The sequence below is a fragment of the Carassius auratus genome, unplaced genomic scaffold, assembly GCF_003368295.1.
Source record: "Carassius auratus strain Wakin unplaced genomic scaffold, ASM336829v1 scaf_tig00002013, whole genome shotgun sequence".
In the NCBI taxonomy this organism is placed as follows: Eukaryota; Metazoa; Chordata; class Actinopteri; order Cypriniformes; family Cyprinidae; genus Carassius; species Carassius auratus.
Genome location: NW_020523420.1, coordinates 411,586 through 435,147, shown reverse-complemented (window position 1 = coordinate 435,147; position 23,562 = coordinate 411,586). Strand labels below are relative to the sequence as shown.

The 23,562-nt window shown below is 41.3% G+C and overlaps 1 pseudogene; it reads left to right on the top strand.

The window, feature by feature from the left end:
* The first annotated feature begins 2,404 nt into the window (after nt 1-2,404).
* Nucleotides 2,405-4,970, top strand: LOC113069641 (uncharacterized; annotated as a pseudogene).
* Nucleotides 4,971-23,562: the final 18,592 nt, after the last annotated feature.

The following is a 23,562-nucleotide window of genomic DNA, read 5'->3' as shown; positions in this document are numbered from 1 at the left end:
TATTTTATCCGGAAGAAAAGAGCAAAGACAGAGAAACAGGTTGTTGCTATTATAGGTACTTTATTATGGGATGCCAGTGTGTGAATGAATGACTCGAGTTGTTGTTTGAAGCTGAACTGCAGTAAAGCATTTAATTGTCCTCCGAGACAAAATTAAATAAAGCGCATAAGAAAGAAGCGAGCGTGTTCCTCGTTTTCCTTTCTTTTAAGATAAAGGCCTCCATAGTTCGATTTGTTTGTGCGTGTTCCACATCAAATTCGTCTATGTTATCTCCCCGGTTTGAGATATTAATCTAGCTAATTAATGTTCTCTTGCCAGTTAATTCACTAAAACTAGTGAACTTGGGAACGCGGTGCTCTGAGAGAGCGTCTGAACGTTATGTTATGGGAGACTTATGAAATCTTGATCAAGTAAATCATTGTGGTTAAATCCATGTGTTTTTGTCTGTAGACTTAAACAAGGGCTGAGATCCGCCGAGATCTTAATAACGCATTTTATTAATTACAGTAAATTTGTAGATTAGTTTACCTCACATTAAACGGACTGAGATGGTTCAGCAGTCAGTATAAATTGCCATAGTAACAGCCGTAACCCGGAAGTTCTAAGAAACTTTTACGGGGCAGTTTGAGCTATTTTTATAGAAATAGCATAGTATGAGCTAAGCTATCTGAAGCTAAAGCCTTTGCATTGAAGCATATGCAAACGTAAATAGCCTTGAAGGCTAGCAGTTAGTACATAGCATTTTTGTGGGTTTAAATGCAGTTTCGCAGTGTTTGAACTTTTCATCTGAACTTTAACTCATTTTTTTTTTTACCTCATTCTTTCTCTCTTTTACCTTCATTAATCTCCCTTCTCTTCTCCTCTCCTCCCATTGGAAAGAACATTGACAGATACAAAATTAATAAACACTAGTTTGTTAACTCTTATCAATTGAAACGCTGTTGTTTTATTAATAATTAATGATGGTTCTCATCCTCATTACTTTAATGATGCGTTGTGATTAATTCAGCTATAACATTTATAATTTTAATGACATTAAATTTTAATTTAATTTCATATTTTATTATAGATTTGGAATTTTTATGTAATTTCATAAATTGATTTCAGTTCCTGCTTTGACATAGCAAAAATATTTGCCGATAATTGAATTATAATTGCTCTTATAATCTAATGAAAACAATATTAAAGATTTTTAAATACTTAAACTGTAATTATTGCTCTGAAATTTTAATTTCTTCTGCAATTTAGTAGGGTTTGGGCTACCCAGATACTTACTGATTAATTTAATTTGAATTGCTCTTAGCAGTTTTTAAAATTTAATTAATTAATGGTTAATCAGGAAATACCTTTTCTAATTTGAAATTTGAATTTAATTTGCAATTAAGTTTTGGGTCTATCTGCTTGGCATTGTTTTCCCTTTCAGTTATTTAAATTTTCTATAAAACTTTCATAGGTTTGCCCATTTGGCTTAAGCCTATTGGTGGCAAAACCCCAAAAGGAAAATTAGGATTTTCCTCAACACTTAGGTTAGTTAGTGTTATCCCTGCTAACACAGTAAAACCAACCTCTAGGTGTATCGACTCAACAGCGCTACCACCCTGTCATCTTTCCTAAACATTGGGAGCAAAAACTCTCTTCTCTCTCCCTCAGCTGTCCTCTTCTGATTTGACTAACGTTGCCATTTTGGGTTGTACCTGTGAGAATCATAAAAGCAGAGAACTTTAGAAACATTTAATCAAAATTTTTGTGAAACCTGAACACTTCATTTCAAAATTGTCTGACTCTCACCGTACCTTCCCTTCTCACCCTGGGATCCTTACCCAGCCAAGGCTAACGTGGGTCAACAAGAGAACCGATAGGCGTCCGCCAAATAGTGAACATGCAACTAGAAACGCTCTGATTTATGTTTGGTTGTCAATCCTACAAGCTGAGTAACCAATACTGTCATTGCTATAGGAATTTTAATATCAATTAGTCCTGGTATTTAGAAATTCCCATTTCAAAAGCCCTGTCTAAAAGCATCCTTCTAAATCAAACTTAAATTATTATTACTATTATTTCGATTACAATTTTTTTTTAAATTGTCCTCATTCCGTAACCAGAAAAGGGCAGTTTGTGTTGTCTTTATCACTCTCATCTTACCATTGGCTCTTATCTTTCTTTACCAAAAAAAAAGAAAACCCTTTCTTTTATAGGCAAAGTGGAAGCTGCCAAATAGTATTTTGTTCCTTGCTCTGTTTGTTATTCTTTTCTCCCTCTGTTCTCTAGCTGTTCTACCTTTGTGTTCTCATTTATTTTCCCCACAGAAACTACAAATTAGAAGCACACCCACCAGAGATTCACAGTCACTGAGAACTACGCTCACCTGCCCATTACACACTCAACATCAACCAACACTTGACATTGCACCTTTACACCTCTGTTTGTCCTTGTTTTGTTTTGTTTTCTCCTCTTCAAGGTCTGTGTCAGTCTAGGTTCTAGATCTCCCTCAAAGCGGCAAAACATGTATCGCACAACAGACCCTGTTGGCCACTGGGAGGACCTCGAGACTTGGCTAAGTGTCAAAACAGACAGCCTCCTACCTAAGGCTGCTGAAACACTGAAACATCAGACACAGGACCAGCTGGATGACAACATAACAAGCCTCATGAGACAAGACCCAAGTCAAAGCTACAGTCACAAAGAACTAGCCAAGATCACTGGCTCTTTAAGCCACACACTCATCGCCACCCTCAAGCTGAGCGACAGGCCCATCTCCAACAGGAGCTAACACGCACACAACGACGCATCATGCAGCTAGAACTGGAGGCTCAGGTACGACGGGAGGAACCCGATGAAGTGGAACAAGGCACAGAGGAGGAGATCACCAGGCTAAAAGAGACACTAGTAGCTACTACAAAAGAAATGGAACAAGTCAAGGAAGACTACGCTGATCTCTCCAACAAGCTACAGTATGCAGAACAGCTCCTGGAAAAGGCCAAGGCCGACTTCAGAGACAAGAACGGCAGAATTAAAGCCCTTGAAACTCACCTGGATGAGTCAAGAAAGGAGATCAGCCACCTAACACGATAGCTGGACTACATCAAAGAGGAGTCAGTCAGCTTCAGAGAGGAACTCAGACATGCCTACGCGCTGCGTTCTGAACCTCCAAGGACACAATGGGCACCAGTCTCACCCCTGCCAAGCAGGCCCGGGTCACCTGTTCCTGGACTGACACGTGATAAAAAGGGGGAGGGGGCAGTGCCGAAACACTCACCAGCTCCCTCTGAAGAACTTTACGTAACGTCAAAGCTGAAAGAAATGGCTCCAGCTAGCCATAGATCATCACGTGGCTTGGACCTCAAGGACCTCGACAAACTCGCCAGGAACATTGGCAAGTTTACCCCAAATGGGCCAGGCAGTCAGAAGATCAAAGGATATCTGCAAGATGTTGACTTTCATCTGGAAATGAGACCCATAGTCACCGACAAAGATAGACTTTATCTGATCCGAGCAACATCCAGCTCAGAGGTTCACAGTTTCCTGGACTGCCAGCCGGCCCACATAAAGACTGATTACCAGCTGCTCCGAGAAGCCCTCATCAAAGAGTTTGCTGACCCTGAGTTGGAACAAGGACTAGTGGCTGCCCTGGAGACGAAACAAGGTCGTCAGGAGCCTTCCCAATTGTTCTACAGCCGACTCAGACAAGCCTACTTCGGGACTCGCAATGAACAGAATATGGAGGAGGATGAAAATTTGAAAACCCTCTTCCTGAGGAATATTCACCCCGGGGTAAGCCACCATCTTGGCGTCCTTGCATGTCCACGCACAATGAGTGCTCAACAACTGCGAGACTTGGCACATAAGGCCTACGCTAAACAGAAGATAACTTCAGAAAAGAGCAGCAAAACCACGGCAGTTCTCGACTTCAACACTCAGAGTCAGGGGCTGGCCCTAGAGGGCACCGAACGTCAAGATCATGCCAAGCCAACACCCAAAGAGTGGAATGCATCCTCGTCCAACAGAGAACGGGACTCCCACACCGGTACACAACCTAAACAAAGGAACAACCGCTGGGGTGGACCGCATGGGCGACAATGCTCACCTGGACGTCACTGGGAAAACTCATGGGACCAAACAAGACCTCATGAGAGACATAGGGAAAGATCGTGGAACCAGCCAAGCTCATTTGGAAACTCAAGAGAAAAAAAAGTCATGGGAATTCAACAGAAACTCCAAGGGAAAATGACAAACACACCCTGGAGCAAACAGCCCAAGGAATCGACGAAAAAACTCACAAAGATCCCTAGCTGACCGAGCTCAACCTGAATCCACACAAGAACAAAAGACTTCACCGTGCATTGACTCCCAAGAGCTGATGAAGATGATGATGAAAGAGTTCTTCCAACGAAAGGAGGAAGACCGAATGTGGGAAAAGAAAGAGAAACCAAATACAGCCTGACTAGCGGCCGGACGAGAAGACCGCGACCACCTGACCCAACAAACCACAGAGAACAGCACTCCTTCACCTCACTCTCAAAGAACTATAACTATCCTAACTTCAGATGGACAAGAAATCCTACCTGAAAACCCAGCCACAGAGTTAGTCCCTAATTCAACACCTGATGCTCCAGATCATAGCAGAGTCCAACAAACACCTGCTGACGAAACCTCTCAAGTCCCTGAAAGTGCTGTCTTGGTCGTCTGCCACTCCTCCGAAGAGCACCCAGTCAGTCCTGACATCTTACCTGTTTCCTCCCAAACTCCAGTCCCTCAACTCCTAAGCGACCTCATTGAGAAAGGTATAGCAAGAAAGTTTTACCTCTCCATCATCATCGAACGCCACATCAAAGTCGAAGCCCTTCTCGACACGGGAGCCGACATCACTCTAATGTCGTCAGAACTCCTTGAAGAAGTCCAAGAAAGAACAAAGAGGTCTAATAGCACCCTCAAACTTCAAAGGTGTGAACTGAACCTCCACGCATATTCCCACACGGCCCTAAAACTAAAACATGTGGCCCCAATTAACCTAACTGTGGGACCAATGAATCTCATCCACCCAGTGTACGTTTCACCACTCAACACCTATCCACTCTTCATCGGGAAAGACCTGCTTAATCGCTTTGAACCTTTGATAAGACTTCAAGCACCTGAAGATCTGGACTCAAGTCCGCAAGCCTCTGCCCTTCCAGTCGGTAAACCCCAAGAGTCACAGTGTCAAGTCACGGACACCACCCTCTCAGTCCATGGTCAACAACCATGGCTACCTCAAAGACTGTCTGTGCTGTAGACCTACGCTGGAACAACAGACTCTTGAGTCACTACTTCCTCGTTGTCCCCAACCTCATGACATCTACATAGAGCAGACATCATGGTTCGCCTCAACGCCTGCATTGACACAGTGAACAACATCATATGGGCTCCCCCATCACACCAACTGACCACTTCAGTCAATCTCAAGAACCTTCGATCTGGCCAAACAATCCCAGATACTCGTGCCGTGTATGTGTTGATCAACAACTGTACGGCCAAGGACATCAACATCCCCCAAGCCAGTCACCTGGGATGGCTCATCAACCAAGCGTTCCATGACTTTGAGCTAACAGTACCTATCATTGGTCCCATACCAGCTGAACTAATGTCGGATGAATGCGACAACACTGTAACATTCACAAAGCCCCACGAAGGCATTGCCATCACTTGTGTTCTGCCAATGTCCAAAGAAAGCATCTGTCGATCAGAACTAACAGACAACTCTCATCTTGCTGTCTATGCTGTCTCAATGCAGCCTGTGACAGAATCAACTGAACGGGTGATCACTGAGGCCCAGCGTACCTCAAATGATTTGACAGAGGAACCCTACACCGGGTTCAATGCGCAAGTCCAACAAATCCTGAGTGAGGCGGATGCCCTCCACAGTGAAATGGATTGCCAAGGACTTCGAGAGGTTCTATGCAAATAAAAGGACTCCTTCACAAAGGATTCCCTGGACTGTGGCTTGACCAATATCCACATGGTGCGCATCCCAACACATCCAAATGCACCACCCACATTTGTGCGGCAGTACAAAATTCCGATAACGTCCTACGAATCGGTCCAGGAGATCATTGACTCCATGTTGGAAAAGGGGGTCATCCGGCCTTGTAACAGCACCTACTCTGCCCCAATATGGCCAGTCCTAAAGCCCAACGGCAAATGGCGGCCCACCATAGACTATCGCAAGTTGAACCAACAAGTTCCCTTATCGCGATGGCCCATGACTCAGTTGGACCAAAATTAAAGGCTCAACGATCCAGTCCACACTGGACATTGCTTCCTGGATTTTGGACAATCCCTGTCCACCCTGATGACCAACACAAACTGGCATTCACTTTTGGCAATCGATAGTACACCTTCACACGGTGCCCTTTCGGCTAAGCCAGCTCACCAGCAGAATTTAACATCTTCCTAAACAAAGCATGCCCTGATGCCAGAGGTAACCTTGCTTACGTGGATGATGTCCTTATGAAAAGCTCAAATGTGGCAGACCACCTCAAAGAAATTGACCACGTCCTGAACCAGCCGACAACAGCAGGAGCAAAAATTGCCCTACACAAAGGACAGTGGTGTAAAACTAAGGTAAATTATGTTGGCTTGCTCATCAGACGTGATGGCATCGAACCACAGTCCAGCCGTACACAAGCTATCCAAAACATAAAGACACCCACTAACATCTCTGAGCTACGAAGCTTTCTTGGAGTGTGCAATTACTCACGACAGTTCATTGAGAACTACGCTGACCTCGCAAAACCACCAACTTCCCTCCTGAAAAAGGATGAACCCTTTGCTTGGTTGGAAGCTCAGGACACAGCTATGAGCAAGCTCAAAGAACGTCTATGCTCTGCACCATGCCTTGCCTACCCTGACCCAGAAAAGGAATTCTATCTGGAATCTGGATTCTCCAATCATTGCCTCAGTGCAGGCCTCTACCAGCTCCATGACAAAGACAAACGAGTGGTCGCTTATGCCAGCAAAACATTGCTTCCCCCAGAATGTAAATACTCAGACTGTGAAAAAGCGTTGCTTTGCACTGTATCGGCCATTCAGCGTTTCTCCAACTACATTGGAGTGCAAAAGGTCATCATAGAAACGTGTCACCAGCCAGTGACCTTCCTTAACAGCCAACGAATCAGGGATGGCGTGGTAACCAACACACGCATAGCTACATGGCTAATGACGCTCCAAGGACGGGACGTCGAGGCAAGATATGCCCAAAACCACAAGTCATCTCTGGGCAATGGGCTAGCAGCCTGCCAAAACTGTTCAATGGACATGCCGCACAATTCAGTGGAAACCAAAGAACTGTCACAACCACAGGTGACAAACTACAGGTACTTTGAGGAGAATGTGTGTGAAGGCATGCCCACAGCATATGTCGATGGCTGTTCTTACAATCAACAGTGCAACTTGAAGGCTGGAGCTGGTGTGGTCTGGCTCAACAATGACCCTTGCCCACCACAACAATTCAGACTGGGCCCTCAATCATCACAATATGCAGAAATAGCAGCCATCCTCTTCACACTACAACTTGCTGCATCCCACAACATCAGAGAACTCCTCATCTGTACCGACTCCAACTATGCCCCGTTTAAGCTTCACATGCCATCTATCTGGATGGAAACAGAATGGATTCAAGACAACTAACAACAAGCCAGTCAAACATCAGGAACTCTTCCAAGCATGCGATACCATTGTCACCGACCATGACATGATCGTTTATTGAAAAAAGGTCTGAGGTCACTCACGTCAACCAGGACAAGACAAAGATCTCAATGACAAAACTGATGTTTTATGCCCTCCCAACCACCCCATCAGTGGCGGCCATAACCCGCCACCAGCACGCCACTGGTGCGCAAACCCACACCTCCTCCCAAATTGAACTCTCAACTCAATTCACTTCTGATGATCTCCTCAGCCTTCAAGCATTGGATCCAATCCTACAAACCATTGCCACTCACATTTCTGACCCACTAACTCATCCCATTTCTTCCTCCGACCTATCCAATTCATCCGATCTCCGCCAACTTCACTCAATCAAGCACATGCTGCATCTCAAAGACGGCGTTCTCACATATGTCCCTGAGTTCCTCAGGGCCAAAGGGGGATGATGCTGACACACGCCCACGATGCACCATGCGCTGGACACCACGGTGCCAAGGCCACCTACGAAATGCTCAAGCAAGTGGCGTATTGGCCTAGCATGCAGCAAGACGTGGTGGAATATGTTAAAGGATGCCTGGTGTGTTGCCAGTTCCAACCGGCAAATCCAAACCACCGAGTGCCACTACAATGGAAGGGAATGACGTACCCATGGTCAGACCTCCAAATAGATTGGGTAGGACCCCTACCACGGTCAACACGAGGTAACAAATATTTCCTCACTGTGGTTTGCGAATTCACAAAGTGGGTAGAGTGTCTCCCAGCCCCTAACAACACAGCAGAAACAACAGCCTGCCTGTTAATGAACCACATCTTCTCAAGATTTGGACTGCCTTTAAGAGTCAACTCCAACCGAGGAACCAACTTCACCGCCGAAGTTATGCAGGAAGTATGGAAACTCCTGGGCATACAGGCCAGGCTTCATATAAGCATCAGCACCTGAGAGCGACTTTCGCCTTCGCACAACAAAACCTCCAAAGAAGCGCGGAAGGTCGAAAAGCCTACAATGACCAAAAGGCCTCTCACCGGGAACTCTGTGTCGGAGACCGAGTGTGGTAGTACAGCTTCGCCCAACCAAGGCACAATGCTCCTCATCGCCTGTCAAAGAAATTCCTACCTCACTGGACAGGATCCCACAAGATTGTAGACAAGCTCTCACCTGTTGCCTATCGGATCAAAATCAGACAAGGGCGCAGTGAGCCAGTCCTTCGATGGGTCCATCGAAACCAGATATAGAGGCACCAGGGCTCCAATCAACAAGAAAAGGGTGAGATCAAACCAACTGACATAGACTAACAATCTATACCCCCTATACAACATGCTCTATACCCCCTAGTTATAACTATCCTTGGAAACATATAGTTTTATTTTACACAAAACCTACACACACTCCTCCACAGCACTGCTAGAACCAACTCCTAGTGGAGAGGAGTCGCTCCACACATGTGACACTCTGTTTACATTCTTAACCTCAGTCAGTGTCCTTGTGTCCCTCTTGGGTTTATTTTTATTTATTTTTTATTTTATTTATTTTTTTCCTTCTCTGTGTGTTTCTCCCTTTCTTCCCTTACTATAACTTCCTTTCCTTTCAGTCCCCTTCAGGAAATCCCTTAGATGATCCAGATCTAGAGATAACAGGATTGACTCCTTTGACCAAATTTTTTTTTAACTAAATTATTGTGAAAAGCTGTCCACATCTAAATTAAGGCAACCCAAACCAAAATTGTCGGAAAACGATGGCTAGTCAACACCTCAGTGTGTACAGCTACCGTCATCTATGATCAATTATCTCGCCTAACCTAAACTTTATGGATCAATGTCACTAAGGGCTCGATCCTCCATATCAATGATCTAGCTTTGTATTACCTCAACGATGAGTATTAGGCTGAACTCGAAATCTCAATGTTCTTCAAACCGCACTCCTTCGTCCTTGATCCATAATTGGGAGAAAAGAGCAGGTAGGAAGGAACACAACTGATTGATTTGACTCCCGCGGATACAGCCTTAGAAGCTATAGCTCGCTTTCCGCCTACTGGTGAGCCAATCTTTCGGTCTTTGTCTGTTGCTGACACAGCGCTTTGCATCTCTACTATCGTAGGATGTATTGTGACCTTGATACTAGCCTTCCTCCTGCACAAGCGAATGAACACAGTGCAAGAGTCTCTCAGTAAACGCACGTATGGCGTCCTGAGATTATTTTTTTTTCGACGTGTTAAAACTGACCAGGAACCCGTATTGAAGAACCCAACCAACCTGTTTGAGATTACGCCCATACCGCTTCGTCAAACCACTGACAGTTAGATCGATTGAAAACCCAATTATAACTAATCCTAAACCATGCACCCCTATGCCACTTGAAGTGTTCTTACCCAATCTATCCCAAGTTACCCAAGTCCAGCACCAGAATTCAGCAAGTCATGGAGATGTTGTTTGTGTCTTGTGTGTGTGTGCCTGTTCTCTCTGTCTCTTGTTCTAGTGCCCGTCGATGTTCGCACCAGGAACATCACCACGCAAAAGGGGGACTGTAGGACCTCGGTGAACAGTCACGCCAACAACTGCAGAATCGGTGTGGAAGATTTTTATTAGTAAGGTTTTAATTAATCAAGTATATAATCAATGTGAATCTAGCCATTTTTGCTGCTAGTTATTATTCTATTAAAATCTTATAGGTCTAAAATCTAATAGAAAGTTGACTACACACTGGAATGTACAAAACTGATGAGAAACACATGTTCAGACATACATACAGGGCCTTTCTTTAGAATAAATCAAGCAGAGGGCCTCTCCACTCTAGGGAGGTATTAACATTGTAATCATAAGGAAAACTATGTGGGACCGCCCCATATAGTGTATATAAGGAGATACCAAATAACATTCGAGATATCTCCTTGCAAGGAACTCTCTGCTTTGTTTTGCTTAAAATTAAGTATTTTCTTCTGAGAGAAAAATCCCTGACTGAGTGTGATTCTTCTGAGAACCGGAAAAATACACCACAGATTTGGCACCCCAGATGGGACTGGACAAGAGTAGCAGAGTGGACAACCGCTTTTGAGCTGACCGATGATCAACACAACCGGGTGGCCACCATAAAATAAGGTAAGCATTTTTGCTTATAAAATTTGTTTGTGTTGGTTGAGGTCAGTTCTGAGTGGTAAGGACACTTAAAATCTACTCTTCCAAATTTAGAAAAATAATAGGATATCAAAATTGAAAAAGGGGTTTTACTCCAGAAGAAATAACTGCATGCACATATTTGGTTTACTAATAGGAAAGCCTTGGAAGGTAACCTTGATTTAAAACAAAGATGGTGTAGGCAGAAAGACATTGTATGCAATGGTCTGTGTTTATTGGAGAGCTGGGCCTAGGAAGGACAGTGATAAACGGAGAAGCAGATTAGTTAAGGAATCGCGAGGAAAAGCCCCACGGATACCGCTTTGAGAAAGCATAAAGTGAAAATTCTCGAAGGTCAGAATAGGTGGGCCCTTAAAGACGTTCTAGGAAGAGCAAGCTCTAGGAAGAGCTGCGTTTTGTTGTGTGGATGTAACTGTGTCCGGACGAATGAATGTGTGAACGATGATGAATGTAATTCCGTATTGGGTAGGTAAAAGTTGCGCACCATTCTTGGACCGTCACTTCAGGGTGGCTGGGTGGAGTTGGATGCAACTAGTATCCACTTGAGAGGGATGAATGTATGATGAGCCTTGATAATAAAAGGACAATTAATGACTGATTATCCCTTAGATAAAGGGGAAAAGTATGCAAGAATAAGCACTCTGGCTCAATAAAGAGTGTAGAAAGTGTGAATGAGTTTAGGAAAATAGTATCAATAAAGTTTGAACCAAGATCTATAATAGAGTTTTGCATTTTGGATGTCTGTGTGAAAGGGGAGAAAATTTTCTGAGCCCAGTGCAGTGGGAGTGAGAGCAAGGGAGGACGTTTCCACATTAAAGTTGTATTACATGGGTGGACAAAAAAGGAAAGATTTTTAGAAATAGTTCTCTAAAAAGTGATAATAAAATAGAGTAAATAAAATAGACAGTCAAATAATAATATAAATAAATAAAGTATAAATGCATGAGACAAAATAAAAAGCTAAATTCAAAAAGGTATGACACATAGTAAAGAATAAAATGTAGGGTGAAATGGGTAAAAAATAGTTAAATTAAGTGAAAGGAAAAGAAGAGATTCTAACCAAGTTAATATATTAAACTAAAAAGTTGATTTTTGGTGGTAATAATATAAATAAAGATATGGCAGCCACACAAGTGGGAATAATTGGATTAAAATATCCACTGTGTAAAGAGCAAATAAACAAAATCTCAAAAAAATGGCACAAGAGAACAAAAAATATGACGACAAAATGGCCAAAGGAAGGGACATTTGATGTAGCATTGTGTGAGGAAATGGAAACTCTGATAAAAAAAACTATAAAACTAAAAGCATCAGTATGAAAAGAGAAAAAAGAGAAACAAAGAGGGAAAAATAGAAAGAAGTAATTGCTCTGTTTAAAAAAGAAGGTGAGGATATGTTGAAGAGTATAAAACAGGCTAGGAAAGTCCTGAAGGGGGCAGAGAAAGATAACATGAGAAAAGAAAAGTTATTTTCAGAGCCTCCCCCCTATTTGCCAGTACAAGGAGAGTTCCCAATACTCAAGGGAACAGTGGAGGTAACAGGAGAACTAGAGTTATAAGGGCAGTTAGAGATGGATGAGAAAGATAAGCCAGCTGTAAAAACACAGAGGCAACCCAAAAAGGAAAGTGCAGAAAGTTTGCAACTGGATTGTTACAGGCAAGCACGTACAGCATTAGAAAAAATGAAAGCTAATCAGGAAGATAAAACCTGGTTTGAGGAAGGATTAGAAAGAAAGAGGAGGAAAGATATTGTAGCACAAGTACAAGCTTTGGAAGAAGAAATGGAAGAGAAAATTAGAGAATCAGGGAAAAAGATCAGAAAGGTAAATAAGTTGGAGAGAGGAAAGAGTAAGTTGTTCTATGGTAGTGAGGATGAGAATCAGGCAGAAGAGTTATTTGATAACAGTAAATGGGAACAGGGCAGAGATAAAGGGACACTTAGACCACTGGCCGCACAGCTCCCAATTTTAATCAAGGGTGAGCAGGGACAGTATGTCCCCTGGGCTTCACAGGACCTCGAGGGGCTTGTCACTCGCCTTCCTGATATTCATGAGGGGGCAGGGAAATTCATTAGGATGTTTGAGGAGGAAACAATGGGAAAGCTATTGTCAGTGGGAGATGTTAATGCTCTGCTGGCTAAAATTATTGGAGGGACAAAGATGGATGAAATTCTTCTTACAACGACTCTAAACAGAGCAGTGCAAATCGGCAAATCCAAACCACCGAGTGCCACTACAATGGAAGGGAATGACGTACCCATGGTCAGACCTCCAAATAGATTGGGTAGGACCCCTACCACGGTCAACACGAGGTAACAAATATTTCCTCACTGTGGTTTGCGAATTCACAAAGTGGGTAGAGTGTCTCCCAGCCCCTAACAACACAGCAGAAACAACAGCCTGCCTGTTAATGAACCACATCTTCTCAAGATTTGGACTGCCTTTAAGAGTCAACTCCAACCGAGGAACCAACTTCACCGCCGAAGTTATGCAGGAAGTATGGAAACTCCTGGGCATACAGGCCAGGCTTCATATAAGCATCAGCACCTGAGAGCGACTTTCGCCTTCGCACAACAAAACCTCCAAAGAAGCGCGGAAGGTCGAAAAGCCTACAATGACCAAAAGGCCTCTCACCGGGAACTCTGTGTCGGAGACCGAGTGTGGTAGTACAGCTTCGCCCAACCAAGGCACAATGCTCCTCATCGCCTGTCAAAGAAATTCAGATATAGAGGCACCAGGGCTCCAATCAACAAGAAAAGGGTGAGATCAAACCAACTGACATAGACTAACAATCTATACCCCCTATACAACATGCTCTATACCCCCTAGTTATAACTATCCTTGGAAACATATAGTTTTATTTTACACAAAACCTACACACACTCCTCCACAGCACTGCTAGAACCAACTCCTAGTGGAGAGGAGTCGCTCCACACATGTGACACTCTGTTTACATTCTTAACCTCAGTCAGTGTCCTTGTGTCCCTCTTGGGTTTATTTTTATTTATTTTTTATTTTATTTATTTTTTTCCTTCTCTGTGTGTTTCTCCCTTTCTTCCCTTACTATAACTTCCTTTCCTTTCAGTCCCCTTCAGGAAATCCCTTAGATGATCCAGATCTAGAGATAACAGGATTGACTCCTTTGACCAAATTTTTTTTTAACTAAATTATTGTGAAAAGCTGTCCACATCTAAATTAAGGCAACCCAAACCAAAATTGTCGGAAAACGATGGCTAGTCAACACCTCAGTGTGTACAGCTACCGTCATCTATGATCAATTATCTTGCCTAACCTAAACTTTATGGATCAATGTCACTAAGGGCTCGATCCTCCATATCAATGATCTAGCTTTGTATTACCTCAACGATGAGTATTAGGCTGAACTCGAAATCTCAATGTTCTTCAAACCGCACTCCTTCGTCCTTGATCCATAATTGGGAGAAAAGAGCAGGTAGGAAGGAACACAACTGATTGATTTGACTCCCGCGGATACAGCCTTAGAAGCTATAGCTCGCTTTCCGCCTACTGGTGAGCCAATCTTTCGGTCTTTGTCTGTTGCTGACACAGCGCTTTGCATCTCTACTATCGTAGGATGTATTGTGACCTTGATACTAGCCTTCCTCCTGCACAAGCGAATGAACACAGTGCAAGAGTCTCTCAGTAAACGCACGTATGGCGTCCTGAGATTATTTTTTTTTCGACGTGTTAAAACTGACCAGGAACCCGTATTGAAGAACCCAACCAACCTGTTTGAGATTACGCCCATACCGCTTCGTCAAACCACTGACAGTTAGATCGATTGAAAACCCAATTATAACTAATCTTAAACCATGCACCCCTATGCCACTTGAAGTGTTCTTACCCAATCTATCCCAAGTTACCCAAGTCCAGCACCAGAATTCAGCAAGTCATGGAGATGTTGTTTGTGTCTTGTGTGTGTGTGCCTGTTCTCTCTGTCTCTTGTTCTAGTGCCAGTCGATGTTCGCACCAGGAACATCACCACGCAAAAGGGGGACTGTAGGACCTCGGTGAACAGTCACGCCAACAACTGCAGAATCGGTGTGGAAGATTTTTATTAGTAAGGTTTTAATTAATCAAGTATATAATCAATGTGAATCTAGCCATTTTTGCTGCTAGTTATTATTCTATTAAAATCTTATAGGTCTAAAATCTAATAGAAAGTTGACTACACACTGGAATGTACAAAACTGATGAGAAACACATGTTCAGACATACATACAGGGCCTTTCTTTAGAATAAATCAAGCAGAGGGCCTCTCCACTCTAGGGAGGTATTAACATTGTAATCATAAGGAAAACTATGTGGGACCGCCCCATATAGTGTATATAAGGAGATACCAAATAACATTCGAGATATCTCCTTGCAAGGAACTCTCTGCTTTGTTTTGCTTAAAATTAAGTATTTTCTTCTGAGAGAAAAATCCCTGACTGAGTGTGATTCTTCTGAGAACCGGAAAAATACACCACAGATTTGGCACCCCAGATGGGACTGGACAAGAGTAGCAGAGTGGACAACCGCTTTTGAGCTGACCGATGATCAACACAACCGGGTGGCCACCATAAAATAAGGTAAGCATTTTTGCTTATAAAATTTGTTTGTGTTGGTTGAGGTCAGTTCTGAGTGGTAAGGACACTTAAAATCTACTCTTCCAAATTTAGAAAAATAATAGGATATCAAAATTGAAAAAGGGGTTTTACTCCAGAAGAAATAACTGCATGCACATATTTGGTTTACTAATAGGAAAGCCTTGGAAGGTAACCTTGATTTAAAACAAAGATGGTGTAGGCAGAAAGACATTGTATGCAATGGTCTGTGTTTATTGGAGAGCTGGGCCTAGGAAGGACAGTGATAAACGGAGAAGCAGATTAGTTAAGGAATCGCGAGGAAAAGCCCCACGGATACCGCTTTGAGAAAGCATAAAGTGAAAATTCTCGAAGGTCAGAATAGGTGGGCCCTTAAAGACGTTCTAGGAAGAGCAAGCTCTAGGAAGAGCTGCGTTTTGTTGTGTGGATGTAACTGTGTCCGGACGAATGAATGTGTGAACGATGATGAATGTAATTCCGTATTGGGTAGGTAAAAGTTGCGCACCATTCTTGGACCGTCACTTCAGGGTGGCTGGGTGGAGTTGGATGCAACTAGTATCCACTTGAGAGGGATGAATGTATGATGAGCCTTGATAATAAAAGGACAATTAATGACTGATTATCCCTTAGATAAAGGGGAAAAGTATGCAAGAATAAGCACTCTGGCTCAATAAAGAGTGTAGAAAGTGTGAATGAGTTTAGGAAAATAGTATCAATAAAGTTTGAACCAAGATCTATAATAGAGTTTTGCATTTTGGATGTCTGTGTGAAAGGGGAGAAAATTTTCTGAGCCCAGTGCAGTGGGAGTGAGAGCAAGGGAGGACGTTTCCACATTAAAGTTGTATTACATGGGTGGACAAAAAAGGAAAGATTTTTAGAAATAGTTATCTAAAAAGTGATAATAAAATAGAGTAAATAAAATAGACAGTCAAATAATAATATAAATAAATAAAGTATAAATGCATGAGACAAAATAAAAAGCTAAATTCAAAAAGGTATGACACATAGTAAAGAATAAAATGTAGGGTGAAATGGGTAAAAAATAGTTAAATTAAGTGAAAGGAAAAGAAGAGATTCTAACCAAGTTAATATATTAAACTAAAAAGTTGATTTTTGGTGGTAATAATATAAATAAAGATATGGCAGCCACACAAGTGGGAATAATTGGATTAAAATATCCACTGTGTAAAGAGCAAATAAACAAAATCTCAAAAAAATGGCACAAGAGAACAAAAAATATGACGACAAAATGGCCAAAGGAAGGGACATTTGATGTAGCATTGTGTGAGGAAATGGAAACTCTGATAAAAAAAACTATAAAACTAAAAGCATCAGTATGAAAAGAGAAAAAAGAGAAACAAAGAGGGAAAAATAGAAAGAAGTAATTGCTCTGTTTAAAAAAGAAGGTGAGGATATGTTGAAGAGTATAAAACAGGCTAGGAAAGTCCTGAAGGGGGCAGAGAAAGATAACATGAGAAAAGAAAAGTTATTTTCAGAGCCTCCCCCCTATTTGCCAGTACAAGGAGAGTTCCCAATACTCAAGGGAACAGTGGAGGTAACAGGAGAACTAGAGTTATAAGGGCAGTTAGAGATGGATGAGAAAGATAAGCCAGCTGTAAAAACACAGAGGCAACCCAAAAAGGAAAGTGCAGAAAGTTTGCAACTGGATTGTTACAGGCAAGCACGTACAGCATTAGAAAAAATGAAAGCTAATCAGGAAGATAAAACCTGGTTTGAGGAAGGATTAGAAAGAAAGAGGAGGAAAGATATTGTAGCACAAGTACAAGCTTTGGAAGAAGAAATGGAAGAGAAAATTAGAGAATCAGGGAAAAAGATCAGAGAGGTAAATAAGTTGGAGAGAGGAAAGAGTAAGTTGTTCTATGGTAGTGAGGATGAGAATCAGGCAGAAGAGTTATTTGATAACAGTAAATGGGAACAGGGCAGAGATAAAGGGACACTTAGACCACTGGCCGCACAGCTCCCAATTTTAATCAAGGGTGAGCAGGGACAGTATGTCCCCTGGGCTTCACAGGACCTCGAGGGGCTTGTCACTCGCCTTCCTGATATTCATGAGGGGGCAGGGAAATTCATTAGGATGTTTGAGGAGGAAACAATGGGAAAGCTATTGTCAGTGGGAGATGTTAATGCTCTGCTGGCTAAAATTATTGGAGGGACAAAGATGGATGAAATTCTTCTTACAACGACTCTAAACAGAGCAGTGAACTCTCACAATATGGATGGGATTGTTTTTGATGCATTCCGCCCAGCAGTATGGCAGGCATTGCGTGTGGAGTATCCGATCAGACTGAATCCTAAATCACTGAAGGGAGAAGAAATTGGAGACGCAGAGAATCCAACAACTTATGTGCAGAAACAGCTGAAAAGGTGGAAACAAGAAACTGAGGGGGATCCCAAGGGAGACCCATTAATGTCAACATTGTTTAGACAAGCTGTGATTGATACTATGCCGCCAGCGGTAAAAAGCAAGCTGGAGGAAGTGGTTGGTTTAACTTCTAAAACACACAAAGAGTTTTGTGACCATGTGTCTCATGCAGTGGAACAACAAAGAAAAAATTAGCTAAAACTTTAAAGTCAAGAGAAAGAGTTACAATGCAAACTAACTCAATTACAGCTTGAAGAACTCACAAAGAAAAATAAGAAAAAATATCCAAGCTTCAGTAACAAATGCAACAGCAGAACAAATGACTATAATGCCTCCAGTAATTGCACCACAACCTACTATTCAGTCAAGCCCACTTACAGCAGTCCCTCCAAATGAACACTTGAACTCTGTGCCCATAATAAATGTTTATACTCAACAGCCAGGACAAATGGGATGGAGAAAAAACCCCATACAGCAAAGAAGCAGAGGCAGAGGCAGGCCTCCACCATTGTGCTGGGGCTGTGAACAGCCCGGGCACATTAAAGCTGACTGTCCAACTCATCTATGGCCACAGCAACCTCATGGTGGAAGGGAGATGAGCTGGCAACAGCCTACTCAGGGTCCAGTGCAGGGCCCAGTAAACCCTTGGGGAGGTCCCAATCCAGGCTATTAGGGGTGCTCAGAGAATCCTAACGGGGAGAGCCAGCTTCCAATTTTATCAACAAAAGCTGATCAAGAACCTATTAGGCAGATTAAAATAGAGGGAAAAAATACTCCGATGATGATTGATATGGGGGCAAATTTAACGTGCATTAATTTGAAATATGCTTCACATCTCCCCTTGTCTGGAAAATTTGCAAAGACAATAGGATTCTCGGGAAAAATGCAATTGATTCCCATAACAGCTCCAGTGTGTCTACAAACAAAAGATCAAAGTATAACAATGCCCATTCTGGTATCAAATCAAACTCCTATTAATTTGTTAGGAAGAGATGCATTATGTAAATTAGGACTACACATTTGGTGTTCTCCAGAAGGGATATATATTGATTCAATAGGAACAGAAAAACAAATGATGGTTGCAGAGCCAAAAGCAAATTTTTCTTGGATAGGACCAATAGAACAAGATGTGAGACAGACAGTCAATAAATGGGGAAAGTTTATTGAAGCACAGATACCTGAAGCACAGCTATCAAAGTCTGAATTTCATTGCACAATGATGTATGATCAAGAAAGGGATGAAAATATAGAACAGAAATGTCCAAAAGGACAGCGGATTGAGATAGTCTCCCAGTACATCATCATAGGAAAGGAGGGAGCAGCTTTAAACATACCAGAAGGTGAATTTGTCAATGTAAATAACTCTGTCCCGCATATTGCAGTATATGTAGGAAGAAATTGGGAAGCGAAAGATTAAGGACCAATGATGAAAAGGGCAGAACAAAGGAAATGGGAATCAACAGAAAACCCATTGATTTTTCATTCAGCTGACAAAAATTACATCAAAAATTTTGTGTGCAACCAGTTTGCTGGGAATTCCACAGAAGGTAGTAATCAGCCAAAAGAAAGTGACACAGATGACTACAGCATCTGATTTAATAAACACAAATGACACTGAATTATTTAAGGAAATGGAGTGTCAGGTACCAACTGAACTATGGTCTCAACATGACACAGATATTGGATTAATAAAATCAGCAAATCCAGTAAGAGTTCAACTTAAGCCAAATGCACGGCTGCCTAGAAAACTTTACGGGCAGATGCTGAAGCAGGAATAAAGGACACAATTGAAGGCTTAGTGAAGGCAGGGGTATTGATAGAAACTACTAGTTACTGTAACACTCCAATTATGCCTGTAATCAGGGCCGTTTGAAGGAATTTGGGGGCCCCAAGCAAAATGGATATAAAGGCCCCCCGACCCCCGCACGCACGCAAAGGCTACAGGAACCAAAGCATAGCCATACAGTTTAAGTTCACCCACACTTTAAATAAATAAAAAAGGTTTACAGTGCAAATACTGCTTGAAAAAAATAGTTTGGTGGGAATTCAATATTTTGTTTTCTAATAATATGACAGCACACACTTGTCAGTTTAAACTCTGGGCCGTGCAGGATATCAGCTATAATTATAGAGCTTGTGGTACCTTGTGCTATATAGAGGAAACATCAGCACTGAGAAGTGATGCATCTGTTGATGTTGAGGATGAAGTTGATGGTGTAGCTGGGAAAATAATTCAAAAAAAAAAAATAAAATCTGAAATTACCTGTGAAGTACGTTTTACCATTTCACTGTTAGCATATTGTCAGAGGTCACTATTAACAGCTCAGGGGTGCGTTTCCCAAAACCATAGTGGATAAGTTAGATGACACTTTGTAATAACAATCATTAATAGATGGTAAATTGCTAGTTAGTTAATCTTTAATCTTTGTCATTTAACTGTTAACAAACAGTATTTTTACTTATTATAAAGTTTACCAAAAAATTTAAGATATGTTAACATTTCCATATTTTGATATTAGAAGGGAAGGGATGCAGGCAGCTGCTTTCACTGCCTATGCTTAATAAACATCCCAAGCTAATGTTTGATGCACAGAATTTATTGTGTGGTTTTCCTAACCCCCATTTGGTAAATAGATTTTCACGGTGGAATAGTATTGCATGCTATTTGCTATGCCACTTTCATCTAAGGCTGTAGCTATCAAATTTGTTAGTAATCAAGTATTCTACCAAAAATTCCATCGAGTAATCGGATAAAATGTGTTTTTGCTTATTAATATTAATTATGCAAGAGAAAATAAGACTCCTGGGTCTCTTAAAATGAAAAACTAAGTTTCCTTTTTTAGATTTTTTTTTTTTTTAAATGCATAGAATGCAATGCATACATCAAAAATAAACATTTAATTATTATCCATTGTTTCTCTGTATGTACTTGTACTGTGAACAATGACAATAAAGTTGACAGATGAATTAAGTGCATTTAAGTGCCATTCAGTTGGGGTTTTAAATAAAGCATTTTCTGAGATGCACATTAAACATTAAACACAAAACATTAATTTAATTTATATTTTAATTATTGAAAATTAAGCAAATTTAGCTTTTTGGTAAACAATGGGGATTTACTATTAAAAATAAAACATGGAAGAAATTTTGTGTGATTAAACCTTAAAAAAAAAAAAAAAAAAACGATTGATTTTTTTTTAGTAGTAGGCTATGTACATTGTGCTGAACAATAGTAATACATCTCTGGCAAATACTTGTCCAAAACAGGACTTTTATTTAGACGGGACTTTTATTTTTACAGTTCTGTGTTTGTGATGTGAACGCTAGTTTTACTCAAATCAAACGGTCAAAGGCTCATGAAGTGACTGTCAGAGCAGTTCTGGAGATGTTGTTCATGTGTTCTCGTCTTATTTAGCGAGACAGCAGACGCTGAAATTACTGCGAGCCTCACGTGCGCTTCTGTTTGTGTGATTAAAGGAAGTCGCTTCTGCTCCATTCATTAACAGAGACACGCAGAACATGCAGGATTCATATTTAAATAGACTGTTCCGGCTTAATATTTACAGATATTAGTCCATCACGTGAGACCACGTGGTTGGCTGGCTGCTATCAGCGACTACTGAGAGGGGCCCCCTTGAGGGGGATCCCGATAACAGTGTCATTACATGTTACTGCATTGACGATCAAAGGGGCGCTCACACAGTGTCGTTGCATTTTATTCTTAACCAGTCGTTGTCTAGGGGGCCCCAGGCCAGCTCGGAGCCCCAAGCAATTGCTTGGATTGCCTGCCTTGTTGCGATGGGCCTGCCTGTAATCAAATCAGACAAAAACAGATGGCGACTTGTTCATGATTTACGAACAATAAATGAAATAACGGAAGATATTCCAGCTGAGGTACCAAACCCGCACACTTTACTGACAAATGTCCCTCCTGATGCCAAATACTTTACTGTAATTGATCTTTGCTCTGCCTACTTCAGTGTACCGCTCATACAGGATATTCAGTAGTGAAGAAAAACAAAAAAGAATTTGAATCTGTGATATCACAACATTGTGTACAGCCTTGCTCTGCTCAATTAGCAGAATTAAAAGCTCTCACAACTGCATGTCAGTTAGCAAAAGGACAAACTGCTAACATTTTTACAGATTCAGCGTATGCTCATGGTGTATGTCATCTATTTGGAGCAGTGTGGAAACAAAGAGTTTTCAAAAAGAGTGATGGGACTCCCATCCAAAATAGTGAACAAATAGGGCAATTGATTTCTGCTATGATGCTACCAAAACGACTAGCAATAATCAAATGTCAAGCACACAAAAAGGCAGAGATGGGACCAAGTCACACATGTGCAAGTCTCAAGTAAGTCTCAAGTCTTAACCTTCAAGTCTCAAGTAAGTCCCAAGTATTTTTTTCTTGGGCATGTCAAGTCAAGTCAAGTTACAAGCTATGTCAAGTCAAGTCCAAGTCAAGTCACCTTAATATTGTTATTTTACCTGCAGAATCTGATCTTAATAAAGTTAAAAGACAAGATATAAGTAACTGTCAGTAAATTAAAATAATTTGGATTTGCATTGTAAATACTCATGCTCAGTAAAATACATCATGGAATCAAACAAAATTGTAACTTCCTAAAATTATTTATTTTTCACTTCTGCCGACAGTGTTTGAAATGTTTTACATTTTCAACATTGAGTCCATAAAACAAATAACAGCTAAACATCCAACAGACTCCTCTCTGAACCTCTCTCTCTCTCTCTCTCTCTCTCTCTCAAACACAGTTTACATACAAAATTAAACTGTTACATTTCTCCTCTCTCTCTCTCTCTCTCTCTCTCTCACACACACACACACAAACACACACACTCTCTCTCTCTCTCTCAGAGTATAGAATATAAATATGACGTATTTTCAGTTGTTTCATACTTTTTTGTTATGTACAGTACAGACCAAAAGTTTGGACACACCTTCTCATTCAAAGAGTTTTCTTTATTTTCATGACTATGAAAATTGTAGATTCACACTGAAGGCATCAAAACTATGAATGAACACATATGGAATTATATATGGAATTATACACATAACAAAAAAGTGTGAAACAACCCAAAATATGTAATATTCTTGGTTCTTCAAAGTAGCCACGTTTTGCTTTGATTACTGCTTTGCACAATCTTGGCTTTCTCTTGATGAGCTTGAAGAGGTAGTCACCTGAAATGGTCTTCAACAGTCTTGAAGGAGTTCCCCGAGAGATGCTTAGCACTTGTTGGCCCTTTTACCTTCTGTCTGCGGTCCAGCTCACCCCTAAACCATCTGGATTGGGTTCAGGTCCGGTGACTGTGGAGGCCAGGTCATCTGGTGCAGCACCCCATCACTCTCCTTCTTGCTCAAATAGACCTTGATGCCTTCAGTGTGACTCTACAATCTTCATAGTCATGAAAATAAAGAAAACTCTTTGAATGAAAAGGTGTGTCCAAACTTTTGGTCTGTACTGTACATAACAAAAAAGTATGAAACAACTTAAAATACGTCATATTTATATTCTGTACTGTATATATATATATATATATATATATATATATATATATATATATATATATATATATATATATATATATATATATATATATATATATGCACTTCTCATGATTGGATAATCACGGCAGCTACATAGTTTTTCTGATTAATTGTTTTGCTCTATGAGAAAGACAAGGTAACAAAATATTCGGGGCTTATGCCCCCTTAGCCCAGCCCTAGCGCCGCCCCTGGAATGCGT